The following is a 21,640-nucleotide window of genomic DNA, read 5'->3' on the forward strand; positions in this document are numbered from 1 at the left end:
TCCTGACTACCAGGAAAAAATAAAACAGTTTTGTGAATTTAGTATTTTGTCATGTCATTACATAGTTTAGAGCATAAGAAAAAAATTGAAAAATAATATTTTTGAAAAATAATATTTTATTCATATGTTATGCCATGTCCTCTGTAGAGGACATCGGGACTTTAAAAAGTCCTGTTTTAAAATAAATAAAAATAAAAAGACATGAATAGACATGAAAAGGCAAAACAACAGTGTGATTTCTGTTTTAATCACAAATCAATTTTCATTTTTTATACCAAACTTTATATAAAGATGATTCTCAACTATGTTATGAAAGATATTTTAGGTGAAATGTTCTTTATGCAAAATGTGTGTAAAATGGCCATAAACGAGTTTTTCGATGATATACAATGTATCTATAAACTGTGTCTAATTTGTGTATTAATGTGTTTTTGGGGCAACATAGAATAACAAATAAGTGAAATAATGGGTGTATAATAGGAAAATCTATTTAATAGGAATATTGATATATAATTTTTTCTCTATTCATTTGTTGTGTCTCCCAAAATGTTTAATAAATATGTTTAAAATCCTGGTGTCCTCTACGATGTCCTGTTTCATAACAGAAGCTCATATTTTGATTTGAAACCCCATAACATTTTCCTGAGATATTGATTTATGACAAACAATTTGAAAATTAGTCAGATTTCAATGATAATTACAAAATATTATCATATTTCCATAAGGGTGTTACACTTGATCACTAAATTAATGTCAGTCATTTTTAAAGACCAAAGAGAGGGAGTGGTCGTGGTGAAACATCCAATCATTTGGTATCTCTGTAAAGCACTGAATGTGCTCTGTACAGGACATCCATACTTAAAACTCTGACATGTAACGTCTCAGAGAAATTGCTAAAACATAATATCCTCTACAGAGGACAAAACTCCATAGCTGGTAGTCAGGAGGTAAAATTTAAACCATAATTATTTTACTTTTTCTTTAAGATAGCTCAAGCTTTATCCTCCTGCTCACAAAACCCCCTGCAACTAACATATAATTCCGTTTTCTGCACTCTATAGCCTACAAAGGACAAGTTTGTATATGTACTGCCGTGTTTGTGTCATTTATTTGATCAGTTTATTTTTGTTCACCATTAAATATTTAATGAGTCCACATTAGTTGCTGTGCTGTGATTGGCCAATGTTGGGGTCTGGTCACCACTTTAGTTGAGTGCAGGCCGATTGGCTAATCGGGAGCACCCGGAGGATTCCCGGTGGACAGGTGTTGTCATGCCACTGGGTTTGAACTATGCTGTTCCTAGGCTGCCTGCACTCATAGCAGCCCTACTCTTTTTGTTATTTATTTTCTCGCAGGCCATATTATTATTTTCACCAGATCATATCAATAACAAATTCTCAACTGATAACTAAAATAGACTGTGATAACTAATCATTCTTTTTGTGCAAATCGTTGTTTTATTTGTGAACATAGGCATTTGAGGAAGGCTCCGATTTTTTATTTTACAAAATTGGTTTGGGCAAATGCAAACAACTTATTGATCATGAGCCCAACATCCAGCACGGCAGGAAAACATTTAAGACGTCTTTCATTGTAAGTTATTGCTGTTGAATAGAGGGGGGAAAAATGCATTACAAAAAAAAATAAAAATTATCATAAAATAAAATAAATACTTCTTGCGTAGGCCATTCTTAAACTTGGACCTCATTATTGAAGTAAAAATCCAAGCACCAGAAGCGGCCAACACTCTCTTAAGTTTTCTTTAATTGAAAAATATGCATTTTCATTCATTCAAAGGCTATAGTTGCAATAATATTTTAGATCAAAACCTTAAGTGCCATTGTTTAAAAAAAAATACTTGATTGACTGACGTTTTATAGACCTTCAGTTGTTAGATTTTCTAATTTCATGCCATTTGTAATTTCACAGTATTTTCACCTTCTCAATTACACGTGTGAAGTCACAATTCTATAATGGTACAATTTACTCAGGCCGATGACATTTTTTGTATGACATTTCAAATTCTTTTTAGAATAATTGTACATAAATAGGTTAAGCAAAACAATTGTGATTATTTCTGAGAACTTTTTAACTGCAGGCAGACTTAGGCCTACATTATGGTACAGTACAAATATTTGGAACGTCCCTTATTCTGTCCCTTATTTTCTTAAAGAATAAACACTTATTTTCTACAAGAATAAACACTATTTCCTTAAAGAGTAAGATAAAGAATCACAATTGTCCCTTATTTTCCATTTCTTATGTTAATTGGCAATGATGACGTAATTATCTTTTGACTCCCCTGACAGCAGAACCTTGCTAAGAAAAAAAAGAACTTGCTCAAAAAAAAAAAAAGTTATTGTTGGAGATATGCTAGCAAAAAATAATAGATAAAAAATGCATAATAGAAAGCGCAAAGGCGGCACTGAAAAGGCCAGTAAAAAAAAACAAAACAAAAAAAAAAAACAAAGTGGCCGGTCTAAGGCATGAAACTCCAGGGCTGAAAATGAGTCCAACTCCGGCCTTGGTTGAAGGGCCACACACATGATGAAATCATGAGAAGCTAATGCTTAGTTAATGATGACTACTGAAAAAAAAGTCATTTTTGGAGATAAGCGAGCAAAAAATAATAGATAAAAAATGTATAATAGAAAGCGCAAATCATGTACCCTTACTGTGAAGTATTACCAGATTTTGTATTACATATTTATTTATTTATGCATTTTAATTAAGTTAATATGATTATAATATAATTAAGTTAATATAATTATATCTTAATATAAATTATCATCCTGGTGTCCCCTTGGAAGTCTGCTGAGGCCCCCTAGTGGGCCCCAGCTGTAAGGAGGTGCTGTGGACCACAAAACATTTGCATGGAAAAAAAAAACTTTTATGTCACTTGGTGGCACTATTATACAACAAAACATGAAATTGGCTCTGTCAACAGAACTGTTGGTCTGATTGACTGTGTGAGTTGCATTCATAGTCAATAATGATGCTTTGGTGTTTTGAGATGAAGCTTTTTGTAGCTTTGTAATCATCCCCTGACAGTGTCATATCAGATGTCACATCAGTCCTGATATTTGCTGCTTTCATTGGAAATCTTATTTATTTAAGCCTAAACCAGTTACATTTAGGCAGGGGCGTAAATTTCGTCTAACAGTTGGGGGGGACAATAAACATAAAATTTCTCAAGAGCGATTTTTGAAGGGGACACAAATAATAGAGCTAAAATTGGACTTGTAAGGATATGTATACACAGAGGAATGGCTTACTACTATTAGTGCAGCAGGGAGACGGTACCAAATTAGACAACTTCAAGCTGTTGTGGTCGTGTCCGATGTAGACATTACTATCCGTCACAGTTTTGCCAAGTCTGCGGTTTTCCCGTGGAATTGGGCTACTTTATCACTGTTGCCATGGGTTGAAGCGACCCCAATAACATGTATTTTAGCCCCCGAAATGCGATTTTTACCTGGGGACCCCCTCGAAACACGGTTAGTTTGGGCTAGTTTTGGGTAGCAAGGAGGGTTTTGTTGTAAAAAAACAAGTAACGTCAAGCAGGTAACGTTATTATTGCTAACATAGCGACTCATTGGCATCATCTGTATTAAAGAGAAAATAATCACTTCATCCGATGTTTAAGTGAATAAAATCACCTCGACGGCCTTACTTACTGGAGTTACACAACTATTGACTTTGTTCTCTCTCACCGGACTTGTGTGTGTGAAGGTGATGTAAAAGAGGAAAGCAGGCATTTGGACCAAAGCACTGTGAGGCAAGGGAGAGGAGATCCCGGGGATTTCCGCCTAGATGCATTTAGGTAAAAAAATGTATTTCTCTCTGACAAGATTTCATTATAGCATAACGTGTGTAATGTGAATATACAGAATATTATATTTTGTTTTTCTGTTTAGTGTCTTTTGCACCTCTGTTCACGCACTATAGCCTGTTAGGTTGGTTACCATTTATAGTCAGTGATGTGTCCATTTAAAGGTCATAGTCATAAAGAAGCTTTTGGGATGTTCAGATGTACAGCAGGTGATCAAGGCACAATAAAAAGTGTCACTCTTCTGCTTTTACGATAAGTGACTGCTTATCATTTGTCACTTGACAGGACTAAACCTGAAAGGTTGTGACATCACTGGCTTTTATCTCCGTGACTCAGATTCCTGTCCCTATCTAGGTCTTCACACGTCATCTCCTCTCACACTTACAGCTGGGCTGCGTTCAGCCCCGACAAAAACGGTGCAAAACGTTTTTTAAACAGAAATGGTGGTGCGTTGAACACCCTGTTCGGATGACCCAAGAGTTGCAACTATAGCAGCTGATTATTTATAGTTGCTATATACATATTATGTTTTATTAGAACTAGAAGTAAGAATAATATAATATAATATGATATTTAATCTATTTAAATATATCTTTTTATTTGGAATTCAGTTTTCCAGTCTGAATAGAGTTTGTATTGTCAATTTCAAAAGTAACAAAAACAAAGTTTACCGACGTCTGGTGGCATTTCACTGTGATCTTTGTCAACACCTCAAATCAAGTTGAAAACATGTTTAGTCAGGTCACTGACACAAATTAACTATAATATGTGTATTTGTAATAGAACAGAATGTACAATGCCAGTAAAAAAAAAAAAATCATGTTCTTTCTCTAATTCTGGCATAAATTATATCAGTGGGTCAAGATGGTGCACATGAGTTGGTTATGAATTCTTCGTCTTTCATCTGCACTGAAACCAGAGACCTTGACCTTACCGACTTGTAATTCTAGAAGACCTAAACAAACCTGACTAACAAGAATGCTCAGCCTTCTCAAAGGAATTACAACCAGAAGTATCATGCACATTTTTTCTTTGGTCATGTCTTACACTATATTGTTTAGCGAAAGAATGGTGCCCCTGATTTTTATTTAATTTTTTTACCAGAACTCAAAGGAAATGCATGTGCTAGGCTATTTTTATTTGTTTGTTCTTCATCTCTCATCTCAGAACAACACCTTTTTACAGCATTTTTTTCTAGCCATAATAGAAAGCTTAAGAAAACCCATCTGACGGCTGCAATCTCTCTGGCTCTCCCAGGCATGCATTACTCATTCTGTGTCAGTAACAAAGACTTTGTTTTGTCCAGGCAATGTTGGCTTTTAATTTATTCTGCTGACATTTGACAGAATTTGCAGCCAAGCCTCTTTCTAACACCTAAACATATGCTCATTAGTAATCAAGTCTACACCAGATGCACAGGAGCTCTCTTGTAGCGCATGAAAATAAGCATAAGTACATTTGAGCTGCCTAGTCTGTTATTTGCACAGACAGATGGACTGTTCTGTACCTCGCATGCTATCCGGTATGTGGTGATAAGACAGCTGTGTCGTGTGGTTAAATATTGATCACTTATCACAACAGTAGTTGTGCTTGTGAGACACTAATCAGAGACCTACATCGTCATTGTTAAAAAAAACTTTTATTTAGCAAACTTGCATTTCAAAGCCCTCAGGACATGGATTGCTGCAATACATGAGTGGATTGCCTCATGGCCTCACCAAGCTCAGGTCAGATGATAAAAAATAAATGGCCAATACAATATGACTTTATTGCTAAGAGTGAGTTAATGATAAGTCACAGTGGGCCAAATAGTCAAACAAAACATTAAACCAGATTTTCTGCCATTTTGACTGCACCATTAGTGTGCAACACGAATGAGGCAAAAATCGTATTTGCATATTGCAGTTAACTTAGTTGAGCATTGCGCAAGTAATTATTATTCTACCCAAAGCCTAAGGCAAACTCTTTATTATGTAAGGTTCTGACATTTGTGATTTTGCATACAGTGGGTACGGAAAGTATTCAGACCCCCTTCAATTTTTCACTCTATGTAAGGTTCTGACATTTGTGATTTTGCATATGTACGTTGAAAGCCTGCCATTGTTACCTTTTTATTTTTATTATTATTATTATTTTATTTTATTTTTTTGCATGTGTTTGCTTCCTGTGAAACTAATATTCCAGAGTATCTGTGTATCTTGTGGTTAAGTTAGTTGAGTCATGCACAAGTTATAAGTCCCTGATTAAATAAATAAAAAATAGCTCCTTTTATAGGGTAAGATTCGAACATTTGTCATTTTTCATATTTACGTTGTAAAAAGTGATAACCTGCCACTGTTACCTTAAAGCTCTCTCTCTCTCTCTCTCTTCTTTTTTTTTTTTGCATGTGTTTGCTCTTGGTTAACTAATTTCCTCTTTAATTTCCACAGTACTTGTTTATCCTGCGGTTACAAATAGTCCCTTTGTTATTTTTGAATGTTCTCTGTATGTTCAAAATGTCAGTTTTTTCTTGGTTATATATGAACATTAAGGGAACATTCCATTTTATCATTTTGCAAACATTATGTGATTATTACTTTTAAATGTTATCTGAATGTTCTGAAACAAGTAGTAGCATTTAAAAAACGTTAGTCGAATGTCTGACTAAAACATTTCAAAAAAACATTCCATCAAAAACTTTATTAAAGACCAGATAATGTTGAACGAACATTTTATTAACATTACTGAAAGAATGTTTGTTCATAACTTTCTGGCAAGTTTCTCTAGCCAAAGTTTGGAGAATGTTCCCTGACATGTCTTGCAAAAATAGCTTTGTTCACTCCCAGAAAAAAAAAGTACAAAAGCTGTCACTGGGGCGGTACCTTTTCAAAAGGTACCAATATGTACTATTTAGGTACTAATATTTACATTTTAGGTACTAATGTGTACTTTTAAGGTGTATAGGTATGTATATGTTGATTATATTATGTATATTATGTATATCATGTATAGGTTGATTCAGTGGTATAAAATAATATTTGTTACTTGAATAAAACCAGTTCATTTAGATGTTACCATTTTTTTTTTTTAAGTATAAAAAGAGTTTGTAGCACAGTAGGCCCATATGGCATTGGGTTCATTTGCTGCCCGAGTCTCATAAACTGTGCCAACATGTTTTGAGGGCATGTGAATCAACAGTAAATTTCACAATGAAGGGAACGTGTTTTCAGTTTGATTGCTTCAGGTTAGTCAATACCATCTATATGTGCATGTTAATATATTATCTAAATGATATCAGTCTGCAATAGTCACAATAATTTCGGTCACTTATTGACTACTTGATTCCATGAGCTTAAGAGTTTCAATTAAAATCAGAAATTAAATTGAAAGTGAGTGGAAAACGTGCAATGAACTCACTGCAGGTTGTATTTGGCTTTCATTTGGATGATTTCTTGGCAGGATGGATTGGAGGTGAGTTTTATTTGTTTTGCGTGTCTTGTAAAACATTTGCTGCCCGAGTCTCATAAACTGTGCCAACATGTTTTGAGGGCATGTGAATCAACAGTAAATTTCACAATGAAGGGAACGTGTTTTCAGTTTGATTGCTTCAGGTTAGTCAATACCATCTATATGTGCATGTTAATATATTATCTAAATGATATCAGTCTGCAATAGTCACAATAATTTCGGTCACTTATTGACTACTTGATTCCATGAGCTTAAGAGTTTCAATTAAAATCAGAAATTAAATTGAAAGTGAGTGGAAAACGTGCAATGAACTCACTGCAGGTTGTATTTGGAACCATTTTGATTTAAGGCAGTGTTTTGAAATTTAGAGTGTTTTTTTTTTTATTCTTTTTTTTTTTTTTAGTGTGGCAGTCCACTCCTCACAACTCTTATGCTTATAGTTATCTCTATATATAAAACGTTTGCAAAACATCAGTTACTTTACATTACTCCAGTGCAACAGCTAGTAGCTTTCCACTGAAGCATATTATTTACAGAGCGTTTGTTTACATCCCAACCTACACGTTTCATGGCTAGGACTTGGGCGATGGGGCCATAAATAATCAACATGATCATTTAGCAATACTTTAAACATTATTTACGAGAGAATGTTTGTAGTTTGTGAAAAACATGTTGGAATTATTGTTCAATCCGATGTGAGTCACGGACACATTCCAGGCATTCCTCAACATATAGAGAAACTCAGCAGCCACGTTAGGAGTCACGTGATCAAGAATCATTACATTACACAACAGTGAGAAAAATGTATGCAGCATATGCTTTTAATCAGCTAATTATGTTTGTTGGTGGACAAATCTGTTTTCGTGTTTCTGCAACGCCCCATATACTCCCCCTTCCGCGATTTAAATATGAGGCTGAAGTCACTACCTCTGCTTTTATTGATCTGACGACCTGTTGAATGAAGCTGACGGATGTTTAGCGTGAACACTCAAACCGCATCAATGCCGAACTCTCCGGCGTAAATTCACTCTGTTTTACAATGACAGTCTTTCATTTGGATGATTTCTTGGCCGGATGGATTGGAGGTGAGTTTTATTTGTTTTGCGTGTCTTGTAAAAAGTGTTTAACATTACTAACAAACCACCAAAACGCAATTTTCGCCGAGCAATATTGTTTGATTTAGCCTATCGGAAGCCTATATTTTTTAAACTTTAAGGAAGTTTGTTTCTCGAACTAGTTATCGTCACGTCTATAACCCCAGCTTTGTTCGTTTCAATGAATCTACTACTCTATTTTCTGCATTTTCAGAACATTTTTTTTTTCTTGAAATTACAGCGAAAATTGTCTGGATAAAGAGTCAAAAGCACGTCTGATTTAGAGATGGAAAGAAAGGGGCGTCTTTGTTTATGTTTACCAGCTATGTGATGTTCTCTTGAAAGAGTAAAAAAAGTTAGTTTTTTTTTCTTTCTGCAAGTTGCAAGAGAATATACATCTGTGTCTATTTTTAACTAGTTTTGTGTCACGTGTTCGTCAAAACCATGTCAGTAAAACGTTAATATTTTCTAAAAGTCTCTTTCGCGCAAACAGCGCTGATTTTACGCGTTTTGGCACTGAGGACTGGTCGACATTTCTCGGCCAAACCCGATCTCATGGAAGTGCGTATAAATAGTACGCCAAATAAAAACCAAAACTCGTGGTATTGATACGCAAAAATTGACTTTGGCGTGTATATGCTACGCGATGGGTAGGTTTAGGGCTGTGGGGTAGATGCGTATCATATGTACGCGAAAACTGCGTATCATATGCACGCCAACAAATTTCGTATCATATGCACACGAAAACTGCGTATTATATGCACGCCAAACACATGCGTATCATATGCACGCCAAAGTCCATTTTTGCATATCAATCCCACGAGTTTTCGTTTTTATTTGGCGTACTATTTATACGCATTTTCATGAAACCGGGCTCCTCGGCCATAAACTTGGTTTGGGTGGAAACCTCCATTGAAAGGAAACATTTATTTTGTAAAGCCCTAATGTGCATGTGCATCCACCATGAAATGTTCATAACAATGTGACTTATTCATAAAATGGACACTCTGTTCTGCAAGAAGAGCCCCCTACAAAGCTATGTAATAGGCAGAATATCACTATTGCCTTTGTTGCAACATATTTAACTTGTACAACTGTTTTTGTTACAGGAGCATCCAGTGTGATTGTAGGACATCCACTTGACACAGTCAAGGTATCGAGACAAATCCTTGTTTTGTGATTCATTTTGTACAAATCCTATAGGCTATTATATATTTATTATATATTCAAATATTATAAAATTATGTAGTTCATATTATATATCTATTTTTACATACAAAGGTAGTCGGTATTACTTTCTAAGTTACTTATGTTTTCCCACTGGTATAAAATCATTGGTTAGGAATGAGGTGTCAGTCCAGGCAATAATGAAAAAATTCCTTTATGCTCTTTTACAGACTCGTTTACACGCTGGCAAAGGATACAGGAACACTCTCCACTGTGTTGTAACAATCTATAAAAAGGAAAATGTAAGGCTCAATGACTTCTTCTTCATAATTGAATTAAAAATTTACTGTCAAATATTTTTCACAATTATTGCGGCACAGCACACAAAAAGGCCACAGAGCCTTGTATTAATTGAGCCATTCTTGTTTTGCTGTACATTTAGAGATCTGTATTTTCTCTCAGGTACTTAAACTTTATGAAAAGCATATGACAACTTATTTACACAATGAAAATATGGCTATTAGGATGAGGATGGATCCAGCTAGACGAATATAAAAATTTAAATTTTTATTTCCTTTGCTCAGAGATACTTAGTTTATATGAGGATTGTTAATTTATTTAGATCAGTTTGATTAGTCATTTAGAGTTTTTTCATCTTTTGAAATGTTGTTAATATCATACCAATTTCTACCAAAGATGAAGTCACTTCCTGGAGGATGATGTCATTAAGGACCTGTCTTTTGATAGTGAAAAAAGAATATTCCACAATATACCAATAGGATGGAAAACAATATTAAAGACACAAAAGCAATGGTAACACTTTAGTTTAGGGTCCAATTCTCACTATTATCTAGTTGCTTATTAGCATGCATATTACTAGCATATTGGCTGTTTATTAGTACTTAAAAAGCACATATTAATGCCTTATTCTGTATGACCATATTTTAGATCCCTTAACCCACCTCATACGTAAACTAACAACTGCCTTACTAACTATTAATAAGCAGCAAATTAGGAGGTTATTGAGGCAAAAGTCGTAGTTGATCGTTAGTTAATAGTGAGAATTGGTCCCCAAACTAAAGTGTGGCCAAAGCAATTAGTACAACCATAAAACATTCTAGCTGGACAAAATTAAACATAAGTAAACATCAGCAATATTTTCTCATAAATTGCCAGTTTTTCATATAAAATAATAATTAGGAACTCTGGCAAATGATAATAATGTGATAATAATGAAAAAATAATAATGTGATGTCCATTTTTAGGAATTATATGTCATTTAATTATATATAAAGACGTATAGAATTGGCAAAAGCCACCAATAAAATTCAAAGGGCATGGGACAACATGTAATCCAATGCTTTCCTGGAAGCAAAAGTACACAATCCATCTCTCTTTTGTGTTGTCTCAGGTTACAGGCTTTTTCAAAGGACTGTTCTTTCCATTGGCCAGCATCACCCTCTATAACTCTGTGGTGTTCGGCTTCTTCAGCAACACGCAGCGCCTCATTAGCAGATATCGTTATGGTGACGGCAGACACCCGTGCAGCATGCTTGACTTGACTGTAGCGAGCATGTTGACTGGTCTGGTTTCAGTGGGGGTGGGTGCCCCTGTTGACCTTGTCAAAATTAGACTGCAGATGCAAACCCAACCTGTTCTTGCAGGTGAGCTAGAGTCTTGGCTATAAAAACATTTTAGCACCCTGCAGCTATGCATGGAGTCAGAGAGAGCGTACTCATGTTAACAGAAAAAATCGTTCTGGCTACTGAAAGCTTCTCAAAGACAAACATTTCCAGGGAAATAATGACTTTTGCACACAGTATTCCTCATGAACTGTTTTGTGTGCTTCCAGAGAACTTTAACCTTGCTGGGAATGGGAGTGTCCCTCTCCGGTCAATGGGAATTCAGTCCCAGTCATTGTACAGAGGGCCACTGCACTGCATTAGTACCGTCCTGCAGAACGAGGGCATTCAAGGGCTCTACAGAGGTGCGGGAGCCATGATATTGCGGGATGTACCTGGTTACACCCTATACTTCATACCGTACACGTTATTCTGTAAGTGGCTGAATCCCGATGGCAATGGCCCGCCTCATCCCTGCTGCATATGGTTAGCAGGAGGTTTAGCAGGTAAGTGAGATTTGGGCTGTATTCCAAAATGTAATAGCTGCTGTCTACCGCCTACACAGACAGCTGCCTTCTAACTGAAATGGAACGTAATAAGTGACTGATTTAATACACTCTCAGATGAGAATAAGCACAAATAATAACGGTAAGACCACATCATCTTGTATTGATCTTATTTATTTGAGTGATGATGATTTTTACATATTTATTTGAGCGATGATGACAGTTACATAAATATGCTACTAGACAGGCTACAGAGGGAAGATTTGTAGCAAACACTAATTTCCTTAACACGGAATTCTTTACCATTGCCTTTAAGTAAAATAACACAGAAATTCAATTTTAAAAGGCAGGTAAAGGATCTTATTTATAGAAGGTTATGTATAGAATTTAGTCAAATGAGCAATTAGTGTTGATGAAATGTATAAAATGTTGTTTTTGAAAAGGACTCAGATTAGTTATTAGTAGTATTTCATGTTTTTTGTGTATGTAATAATGCATGGATTTGAAGTGTTTTCATGTTTTTGAGTATGTAACAATGTATGGATTTTAAGTGTTGTGTGGACCCCAGGACTAGCAGTGCTCTCGGGCATAGCTAATGGGGATCTAAATAAAAAAAAAATGAAGAAAAAAAAAATACACAGACTCAACTTGCAATTGTTTTCATTAGAGTTTTATGTTAGCCTGTTGCTAAGCTTACAACATAAGTCCAACATAAGTTGCATTCGGTTTTTAATGGATTATATGTATAATCAATAGTTCTCACCTTCAAGGAACAGTTCAGCCAAACATGAAAATTTGCTCACTCTCAGGCAATCCAAGATGAGTTTGTTTCTTCATCAGAACAGATTTGGAGAAATGTAGCATTACATCACTTGCTCACCAATGTATCCTCTGCAGTGAATGGGTGCCGTCAGAATGAGAGTCCAAACAGCTGATAAAAACATCACAATAATCCACACCACTCCAGTCCATCAATTAATCCAAATATGCTCTGATGAAGAAACAAACTCATCTACATTTTTGATGACTTGAGGGTGAGTATTTTCAGCACATTTTCATTTTTGGGTGAACTATTCCATATTTGTTTCTATGCTTGTCATAATGCATTATAGTATTGCATTCACAAAAGATACATGTAATACTGTCATAAAATGTGGTCATATCTCATCTCAGAATGCAGTCTAATACATTAAAACTTTCAAATGCAGCATGCATACATAGTTTTTTCTCTAGGTTTAACAGAGCTATTCTTTTCCTGTCTGAATGTGATGCTCACCTAAAGAAACACCAGATGCACTTGTAGTGTTTTTCACTCTGTTTGCACACGTGTTGAATTGTTTAAAAGTTGTCAGACCCTCTGTATGACACCAAAGCACTTCTCAGCAGTCATGCACAGATTAACAAGGGTACATTTGGTTTAGGATTGTGGGAGGGTGGATTGTTTTGAAATTTCTCACTGTACTTTCCGTTAAAAGTTTCCCTCCAATTGATGTCTGACGGGAATTAATCTAAATATGACCCTACTGGGAGTCAGGCATTTTAAGGACACAGAATACTTCACATGAGGTTTCACTTGTGGTTATGCTGTTGTTCCACAGGATCCATCTCGTGGGTCACCGCCACACCAACAGACGTGGTGAAAAGCCGGTTGCAGGCAGATGCCATGCAGCACAGGAAATACAAGGGCATTCTGCACTGCATCATGCAAAGTTACAAGACAGAGGGAATACATGTAAGTTGCTGATGGATGCAAGGTTTAAAACGAAGTTGCAATGCAGCAGCTGCAGGACATGCACAGCTGCTAAACAAGTTGTAACAAGCTGAAACAATTGCATGGTCAAACATGTTTCGGTGGTATAAAATAGGTCACAGATACAGTAATAGAGAGCTTTTAAAGGCCTGGTATAAGTTAAAAACAACATTAATATGCTGATTCAGAGTTTTGTGAAATATGAATGTAACACTGATGCTTTTGTTGTTTTTTCCCTGCTTTACTATCTATGTCCAATGCAGGTTTTCTTTCGTGGAGCTACTGTCAATGCTATCAGAGGATTTCCAATGTGTGCAACCATGTTTCTTGTTACGAGCTTTCCCTCCAGTTTATCCGCAGTTTCTAGCAGTGACTTCCAGAAATTATTTTAGGGGATTCATGATTTTAATGGCATGTTAGAGACTTACATGTGGCATGAATGTGAGTTCATTGTTGATACAATGAAGAGTATCAGTGAAGCTTTTAGGGTTTTCTTATATTAAGAAAATAGTGGAAAATAGGTTTGACAATATTTTGGTTTGCTCAGATATTTTAATATATGATTATGCATCATCTGCATGTACACTAATTTCTATTTTGCTCAAAGATACCTGTCCTATTATACATGTATATCTATTCTGCATTTGAAAGTGGTCACATTTATACAGTATCACCTAATAAACCACTAGCCTTTGCTTGAATGAGTTTTTTTCTACTTTTCCATATTTTTAAATCAATTCATTTGGCTGTCAGTGCAGTGTTCCTTTAAAATGATTATCTGCTAATGCAATATTATTCAAATATGTGAATACATCAAATGATATAGTGAGGTAAAGTGTCTGCTAACTTGTTTGTAAGAATCAATTTCAATCTAATACTGATGTATTATACTTGATGGATTTTAATGAGATTTTATATTTGTAGAAATATCTCTCAATATGTAAGTTTTGAAAACACCGCCATATGAAAATAGATCAATTTTCTGCAACCTCCACTATCCTATTATCATCTTCTTATTATGGAACTGGGAATATCAGGTCTAGAAGAGAAATGTAAAAGTACAGGTGTTGGACAAATAATGTGAACACCAGGGAAATAGTCAATATTTCATTATTATGGTGTTTTACTATTTGCCTTGAACACAGCCTCCAGCCTTCTTAGATTAGATTCATATAACTTTTAAATAGTCTCCATTTTAATGTTCATCTTGGGGCTCATAACCGTCCAGGTTTTATGACACCGAATTTTAGCATTGCTGTCTGTGATTACAGATTTAGCAAGATTTAGCTTGAATGTGAATACTGAGGTTTGCTGTCACTTTTCTGCAGTAATTCTGTGTTGTTTGGACACAATTCTTCTTGGTGGTTGATGGTCCCTATCCACTTTCGGTTTTCGCCCACTTCTTTGCTTATGAATTTTTAAAGACATTTTAAAGACTGCTGCTTAAAACCTGGGTTGTTAAGGTGACAGACACTCCTGCCAAACAGACTCCATGAATTGCCCTTCTTGGAAGTCTAAAAAGTCAGTCATTTCACTGGGTGCTTGTACAAAACACGGCTCAACACATACTACACCGATATACAGAGAATATATACATTGTCAAGATAAATGAAATATAATTGCATTTGCAACATTAGTTTTTTCTCTGTAGCTTCCACAAAATATATTAACTCCTGTAATAATTAGTGATCACATTATTTTGTCTAACCCCTGTATTTAAAATGAAAGATTTTGATGTTGCTTCTGATACACTAGGTGGCGCGGTTTCATTATATCGGGAAAATCGGTAGTAATATTATGGAAATGTAAATAAAAATGTTTCCACTAGATGGTGACACTGTATCTAAAACAAACTTGTGAGACCAAACCTTTCTCCGTGGTATTGTTGAGGGCTCGTCAGCCTGAAAAAAAAAAAGATAGCTCTTGTTCAGAAACAATATGATTTTCTCTGAAAATGGTTGGTATTGCAGGGAAAATACTCTCTGTGATATAGCTGCAGAAAAATATCAATAAAATGTAAACTGATCATATTGATTTTTAAAGTATATTGATTTAAAAATCAGTGTAGATTATTTGTAGTCCGTTACTGATTACAGATTATATGATGAAAACTGTAGTTAGTAACGTAATCTAGGTTACTCATTTTAGGTGATGTATTGTGATTACTTTTAGATGACTTTTTTTTATCAAACGTGTTTTAAACTTATCATTAAACGTACCATATTGATATAAAAAAAGCAAAGAGAAAGAAAATGTATTCCATTTTTTTATATTAACATATACGATGTATTAAACACTAAATTACACCAGGGTTTCCAAACTGGGCAAGAACTGCAGTGGGGTTTTGAGTTGATATCCCCTTAACTGTCACGCCCCATGTTTGAACATGGACCTGAAAGTGCACTATCCAAACTTAAATTGTTATAATTCAATGCTTTGGAATACAGGTTGGTCTCTTTTTAAAGAAGACAACCAGCAGATTAATGCAGTCTCATTTCAAAAAATAATTTCAAAAGTCATGGAAGTTACAATTTACTGTAAAGAAAATGTACTGTAATTTTTTTTTATTATATAAAAACATAAAATAATATTATTATTATAATATTAAATATTATATATTAAAACATGTTTATATAAAATTGATATAAAATTAAAGTCATATGTCTAAATAAGTTATGTTCCAAATTTGAAGTTGATATAAAAAAAGAGGTTTAGGCGTTATACCCCAAATCTATTGATTTTATTTACATTTTATTTATTTATTTTGATGCAATTTTCTGTCAAAGATGTATACATTTCTCTCTCAGTATTTCTTCTATCTCAAAATAAGATTAATAAAAGATTATAAAAAGTTTTGATTGTAATACATTTTGTAATATGACACTTGACACCACCCACTAAGGGAGAGGAGACTGCTAAAAGATTTTAAAGTACCATTTCAATGGTATTACAATGTTTAAATTTTGAGATTTTAAACTTTCAAATGATGTATAATTTATGATGATTACTAAAAGAAAAAGACAACAACAACAAAAAAGAGCGCTAAGTGTCCCGCCAGCAGGACGGTGACAGTTAAGGGGATATAAAGCTAATAATTATATAAATCATAAAAATGTAAAACTAAAATAATCATCACTTAACACTTAAACACTAAAATATATATTTATCTGTTTACCTGCATGTCAAAGTGACCATTAACTGCCATGTGTTGTTAAATTATTGAAATATTAACTTCCTCAGAGATATTTCAAGTATATTTTATTTTAAGGGGTTTGGCTGACAAAAAAAGTTTGGGAATCCCTGCATTACATGAAAAAATATTAATAAACATGAAAACATCAATGATATTACACACCAAAAGTCTCCCAGGTTTGAAATATTTTTGTTCAATCGTCAACAGTTACTAAAGGTCACCGGATATGATAAAGATATGTTTCACAGCTACACATCACCAATGTTTAATATTTACTTGCATAATTATTTGTTTCATACATGGTCTAATTGCTTGAGAGGTGCTTTTTTTCTCCCAAATTCAGAAGCATGCTTTGCAAATTTATTTACATTTCTGAATATAGTCAAAGCTAAATGGTATGCCACATAGTAGGATTTTTAGAAAGGATAATTAAAAGAGAAAAAAAATGAATAATTAGGGAGATGATGAATAATTTACTGTCATTGTGTGAATAATATGCAATCATGAAATCTGATTATGAGCACTTTAAAATGTAATATACTCTAATTACAAGTACTTAATTTTTGGAATCTGATTATATAATCCAGATCACATGTAATCGGTTACTACGCAGCTCTGCATGAAATCATGTTTCAGTCATATTTAAACAGCTTGCTTTAAACATGACCTGATCTTTTGAGCACAGTGCTAGATTTCTGGCAGACGCAGCAAAAGGTCTCCTGCTTTTATGTACAGCCAGTGGAGTGATAGATGAGGTTTAAGTGAAAACATGAGGACACGGGCAGCATCTAAAGCACCAGTCTGATTGTGTCTACCTCACTGCAGCTGAACAGCCTCCACTGAAAACGGATGCTAGAAGCCCCAAGCAAAACAGCCAAGTCAATCAAGCCATAAAGATACTGCCAAAAACCCTTTTAGTGGTGCTTCAGTAATCATATGCTATTATATACTGTTTGTATATTATGTCTCTATCCATCAATCCATCCATGTTCATCATTTGGTTTTAGCTGTGTGCAAACTAAAAGAGAAAGTAAAGTTTAATGTATCAAAAGTAATACGTAAGCCAGGGAAACTAGTAATACTCAGAACTATTCTGAGAAATAAAAAAAAGGCAATTAAAAACAGACCACGGCCTTTCCTTTGCTTTGAAATATTCATATCTTTAGATTAAATGATGACTCAGATGTGGGGGCTCCATATGCAGCAGAGATTTTATCTATTTTTGTTCATCTTGTTAATTTATTTGCGTGAATATGTTCACATGTCACTAAATCTGACGTGAACCAGGCTAATCAAGACAGATGTCCTGCTCATTAATATCAGCTGAATTATGCCCATTTTTCCCAGGTATTTGTAAGAAAGAGGTGATGTGTGCTCTGAGATATCAGACCATCATGTATTAGAAATATAATTTTTATTGTGACTGCTTTATAGATGGTGAACACACAAAGTCCAGCTCTAAAGCAATATGTTGCTTGTTTTTTGACAGGTTTGCTGCCTGTGGGCTGTTCGTGTGCATCATGAATGATGTTTTATTGCTCATTTGTTGTTGGGTGAAAAGAAATGTGCATGCCATATGCTCTTCTTTGTATGCTCTTCATCATTTAAAAAGCCTGTAGCACAACATACTTAACTGCTGTCCTCATTTATATATATATATATATATATATATATATTCAAGTTATGTCAAACTCTAATAAGATATTATATCAAATTGCCATTTGTGAGAGAGATAATAATAACAAACCCCTGTAATCATAAATATAATAAATTCATTGGTAATAAAAAGTGTAAACGTTCAAGAACATTCAGTTAAAACTTCGGGAATTACAGAAGATAATTACTTTAATTATTTGTATAATTTTTGATTATTATTACCTGTTATTATTTTAAATACAATTTATAATTGTATACATATTTAAATATTTAATTAAACTCATTTAAATTGCATAAATTATAATAAATATATACTGGCAATTATTATCAATGAATAATAATTAATAAAACAAATAATAATACTTATTATTTATTATTATTATTATTATTATTATTATTGCAGCATGCAGCAACTGGCAATAAACAAATCCTTAGCAACTACCAACCAATGAAAACGTATCTATTGTATAGTTCAAATCACATTTAAGTATCGAAAGTATGCTAATAAAAAACAAAATAAAAAAATCATACAAGCTAAACTTACATCCTTTCATCCTTGTTTTTTTTTTTGCTGGATGGAAACAGCTTTGAGTCAGGTCTCTGAACATTTGTCCACTGAGCCACAAGCCGTTAACCTGCAGCTCTGGACAAATTGGTGTTGGTGTTGTTGGCGGCCGAATGCACACAAGACATTAATCTGACCAAATAAGATATGGAACTTTCTCTTAATCTAATTTCAGACATTCAGACGTGTCATACAGTAGCTTGCTTAATTAAATTGCATTCAGTTGTTTTTTGAACAGTGAATACTCATCCGTACACAGTCTCAAACAACATGTGGAGCCCTACAATGCTCTTTATTAGTGTTTGCCTCGATAATTAAGTTAAACTGGTAATAATCGATTTGTTTCGGAGAACACAGTCATATTATCTTTGTATCAACTTAGCCTCCTACACATACATCCCTTGGTTTATGTTTTGGAACTCGGTCTGCAATAAGGCACAGTAAATCTGAAAAGAAAAATGTAATTAAGTTAATAAAAAAAATCATACATTGGCAATTGCATTTGTAGATACTATAAATGAACATTACATTATGTATAAGTATGTTGATTGTGAATATTTATTTATTTTATTATTATTATATATTTTTTTTTTGCATATAAAGAAATGTTTTTTTTCTGTCCCTAAGCTGAAATGTGCTCTACACCCTTGCTATCCCTGAACAGGACACTTGCAAATTTGTATATATGCTCAGCTGTTTTATTTATTTATTTATTTTATTTTATTATTTTAAATATAAAAATGTCTTTTTTCACCATAAGCTAAAATGAGCTCAACACCCTTAGCAGCTATCCCAGTTCAAAGTTGACATATATATATATACTCAGTAGGCTACATAAAACTGTAACTATAAGAAAAAAAAAATTGATTAATAATTTTTTTTATTTATTAATTATTCTCATAAACTTAATATTGACTTTTAGATATTTGCATAAATAAAGTAATACGTGTGTGTGTGTAATTATTTTTTTTTTTTACTAAATATAGGGTTTTTGTTCTATAACTGCAGTTAATTTTTCTTCTTCTCCCATCTCCCTCATGCACTCTGACACATTTCCAGAAAGGTCGTGTTCTGTAATTTGACTTTGAAATGAATCTGTTTTGGTGACATAATAGCAGAGCAACCTTCAGTATGAATTTGATCTCTAAAGAGTCCCTCATGGCTCACTCCGTGACATATTAGGATGATGATTTCATTGTGGCTCCCTAAACTTCATTGTTCTCTGGTTGCAGACGTGATGTCATAAAAATCGGTCTTAAATGGTGCAGCTCTCTGAAATGACTCCATGGCTGCTTCATGTTCTGCTTTGTTTGGACTGATTGTGTTGCTCAGTGTAGCCCGAGCACCTGTCAGTAATATTTGTTCAGGTCTATGTACAGGAGGTAATGAGGGATCAGTAATCACTGTACACAGTGCTTACAACAGGATCCTGCCGACCTTCAGAACGGAAAAACACTGCAGTGTAAAGTCTAAAATAGCTGAATGCACATAATGCCACGTTGCTGACAGATAGTATCACTGAATATTATCATTTGTGATCGTGTATTGTTTGTGTTCAACCCAATTTCAGCACCTTTTTTGTGTTTGTCTGAACAGTGAGACTAGCTAATAAAAGAACCGCAAAATGTTACCCATGTGGCCACGTTAACGCTGTAACATTTCAGGAGTCACAACAGCATTTAAATATGGGAGAGAATCCTCTTAACTAGTGTTTTGTGTCTGTAGCTACAGAACAGAACTCACTCTCGAAACTGTGATGATTGAAACTGTTTACCATAGCAACGTTTTGGCATCTTCCACATTTGGTATTCATTTTTTATGGACCAAAGACTATTTATGTTCGCCAATTTTAACTAAACCACCGTCGACACAGAGACGTTTTGTTTATGTTTGGAAGGCTGCTTCACAGAGTGCACAGCTAAAACCTGCCTAGATGCTGGTTGGCTGGTCTTGGCTGGTTAAGCTGGTCAAGCCGGTCTGACCAAGATGGTGTTCAGCTGGGTTTAGCTGGTTAGTCATTTAGCACACCGCTAGCACGATTTAACATGTTGCTAACATAAATGAGCATGTTGCTAGCATGATTTATCATGTTGCTAGCATGTTTAGCATGTCGTTATCACAGTGCTAGCATGATTTATCATATCAGCAGACACCCCCACAACCAAGTTCAGAAGTCATTTAGTTATTAAGTTATTAAGTAAACAAATGTTAAATAACAGTGCATATTTCACTGTATAAATGAAAGACAAATCCATGTTGAAGTCAAGAGAAGTGAGTGATTTCCTTGTCTTTTGTTGTTTAACATTAAAACACAGAGAGTAGGAATAGACTATATATATATAGGGTACAACGGGGCTAAAGGCCCACCTTAAGAAAACATGTGCCATTCACTGCGCCTAAAATGTATAATTGCAGAAAAAATATATACGTTGTGTTGAACATTAATGGAGCAACAGATTTTGTGTGAAAATAAATAATTCAAGTTGTTTATTTTGTTTAAAAATCTTATAAATGTATGAGGTGGCAAGAGGGGCCTTTTACCCCACACACGGGGTAAAAGGCTCAGCAGCATGGGGTAAAAGGCACACGCTATTGATGCAAATACTTCAGCTAAAATAATGTTTTTTTTTTTAAATAATGTCTAAGTTAATACTTGTTCAAAACAATCACTTTAGCAAAGTTTGTACTATTTTCTGCTTATTTTTATTTTCGTTTTTTCAATAAATATACTGTCATTAAAATAGGCTAATATAAAAAATATATTTTAAAATACAGAAACAAAATCATTTTAATAAGTAAAGATTCTGA

At 34.3% G+C, this 21,640-nt stretch overlaps 1 pseudogene; it reads left to right on the top strand.

Moving 5' to 3' along the window:
* The first annotated feature begins 8,215 nt into the window (after window positions 1–8,215).
* On the top strand, window positions 8,216–14,217 carry LOC107662013 (solute carrier family 25 member 48-like; annotated as a pseudogene).
* The last annotated feature ends 7,423 nt before the right edge of the window (window positions 14,218–21,640 follow it).

The sequence above is a fragment of the Sinocyclocheilus anshuiensis genome, unplaced genomic scaffold (genome assembly GCF_001515605.1).
Source record: "Sinocyclocheilus anshuiensis isolate Anshui unplaced genomic scaffold, SAMN03320099.WGS_v1.1 scaffold535, whole genome shotgun sequence".
Lineage (NCBI taxonomy): Eukaryota > Metazoa > Chordata > Actinopteri > Cypriniformes > Cyprinidae > Sinocyclocheilus > Sinocyclocheilus anshuiensis.